This window comes from Penaeus japonicus, unplaced genomic scaffold (genome assembly GCF_977035675.1).
Source record: "Penaeus japonicus unplaced genomic scaffold, GWHDUDI00000001_assembly GWHDUDI00000029, whole genome shotgun sequence".
Taxonomy (NCBI): Eukaryota; Metazoa; Arthropoda; class Malacostraca; order Decapoda; family Penaeidae; genus Penaeus; species Penaeus japonicus.
Genome location: NW_028234431.1, coordinates 7,400,371 through 7,402,870, shown reverse-complemented (window position 1 = coordinate 7,402,870; position 2,500 = coordinate 7,400,371). Strand labels below are relative to the sequence as shown.

The following is a 2,500-nucleotide window of genomic DNA, read 5'->3' as shown; positions in this document are numbered from 1 at the left end:
TGCATTCCTTCTTGCTATAGTAGCGCCTTATCTTCATGTCACAGTTCGTTATTATGATTTTATTGATTCCGTTTATAAAAAATAGTTTTATTACCTTATTGGCAAAATGTTGCCATTTCAAATATCAAAATTATATGTCGCATTTGCTGTCGTTATTGTTTTCTTCTCGCACTGGTTAGTCTTATTTTTATCAGTATTTACGAGAGCGTGGCACATATATATATTTTTTCTCGTTAACTGAATTATATCGCAGTGCCAGTGTTTTTCCACCCTCGTAGACAGTGCCACCATTTTCTTCGGCGTTTGGATCAACGATGATAATCCCACAGCCTTAGCCTATCACCCTATTTCCATATTCTTTAAGAAGCAAAAACATTTAATCCAGTTTCATCTACACAACCTTCCCAGCAGTGTCACCCAACCTTGAAACCTAACAGTAGTGCCACCCTCTTCTCAAGCCTTTCTACAACTCTCGGTGATACCAGCTTTTACCATGGGCATCCGCTATTTTAATTACATTTTTCTACAATGAATAAATTATCACCATCTCCTGGTATCTATACGTGGTACCACGGTCTTTTCCAGCACACATCACTTTCTCCTCCTTGTAATATCAATATTTTTATGATAAGTCTTATCACAAGTCCATGTTTTAAAACTAGCAGTGCTATATATCCCAAATAATTACCAGATATAACATGATTCACTTTATGATTCCATGTTATCAGTCTTATAATGACAAAATTCCATCCAACAAAACCATCAGTTATTCTGCCATATTTTCCACTGCCTCTACCACCCGCAATGCTATCTTCCTTTTCACTCTCGCTGGAGTGCCACCTTCTCATTCGACCTCAGTACAATACTTCCATTTCTTTCTTTCCAATAATGATAGTGCCACATCTCTCCCAACTCATCGGTAGTGTTCTGCCTCCTCTAAGTCCACCCGTGCCAGCATCCTCACCCCTGTACTTGAAAACTTCCAAAGTGCCACAGTGGCCTTAGTCACCGGCACTCTCACGATATCCGAACACGACGTCACTTCTTTATCTCGGTTTCATATCAGAGGGAATGTTTCATAAACATACCTATACACACTCCACAATAAATCGATACGAGCCGAATATCAAACGGAATGAAGCCTCGAAATGAGAGAGTGAAACGAGGGAACCCGTTTCTTGACGACTGTGAAAAAGTGCCCAGTCACCGGTTTTGCATATCCTTTCATTAACCCAGTCTGGTTAATCGACCGCATCCTTAATTTGAAGATAGACGAATTTCCTCCTATCATCGTGTCGATTATAACGTCCATTAACGAAATGCGATGTGGGCATTTTATAATTATTATTATTTGGGATTCGCTCATCAAAACCGTTTCGGATTTTTAACCTCACAAGATTTGGCATTGTGGCGTGATTTCTTTTTTATGGTCATTCGTTACGGTCGATATTATGTTCACTAACGGAGAGTTTGAGAAACAAACAATAAAAAAAGAAATAAAAGAAGTAGCTAACTAGAAAATAAATGTCGAACCAGTAGCCTTCCCAAACCGCTTTTGTTTACCGAAGACAAAAGCTGTGTTAAAGACCTACACAAGAGACGTAATACATTCCTCTAGTACTATCCAAATTGATACCAAAACCGAAAGACTCAGACAGTGAAAATACCCCTCAACACCCCTCCCCCGTGTGAATAAAGCAAAAGAATAAAGGAAAAAACACCTTTTTCCTCGGCCTCAACGGTTGCCTTGAGGTAACCTCTTTCCAAGCCAAGACGTTTAGTAATTTTCGATGTCGTTAATAAAGATTCGTCTAGAATAATGAGGGTCGGTGAGAATCTCCGCGATTAAAGCCGATCGCTATTGATCAGGAAAATGGAGAACCAATCTTTTTCTTGTCTATTTTTCGCTATTTCTTTTCGGGAAGGATGGGGGAATTCGCATCTTTTACAATGAGACAGCGGAGATGAGAGTTCAGCCGAAAGTTCATATTGTTTCTTTATTTTGTCATAATTTCCTTCGTGGCGATTGCTAGGACGTGAAGATAGTGCATACTCAACACAGAGCATGATCAAGAAGGATACACCATCTTTAACTGTAATACCAACCAAGCCAGCAAGATGGTAGTATTAACACACCGAGACGCCATCTTGAAGTAGTTGTTCCACTCGAGTCTCTCACCATCGAGCACCTCTGCCGGGTAGGCGAAAGGAGGGGAGGAGCTTTACATGAGAATAAAATCGGCCTCTCTAGAGTGCTGTTCTCGGCTGCATGTTGAAATCGAAACGTTTATAGTGCACGGGAATGTGTCATGCATAAGGGAAAACAAAAAAGAAAGAAATGCGTATGTGGAAAGAAAGAAAGGAGGGGAAAAAATCGATTGTTCTAGGCGGGCTGCCGTGTATACAAACATGTGGGCACAGGGTTGCTGGGGTGTTGTGCCATGGCCAGTGCTCGGGCAGGTGACTGGCACACCGGGAATGCCAGACGTGTACTTCTTTC

General features: G+C 40.9%; 1 protein-coding gene across 35 annotated transcripts in view; it reads left to right on the top strand.

Moving 5' to 3' along the window:
• Fas3 (fasciclin 3) overlaps positions 1 to 2,500 on the top strand; it is a 602,567-nt gene that overhangs the window by 1,133 nt on the left and 598,934 nt on the right. The gene's annotated exons all lie outside the window — the stretch shown is intronic.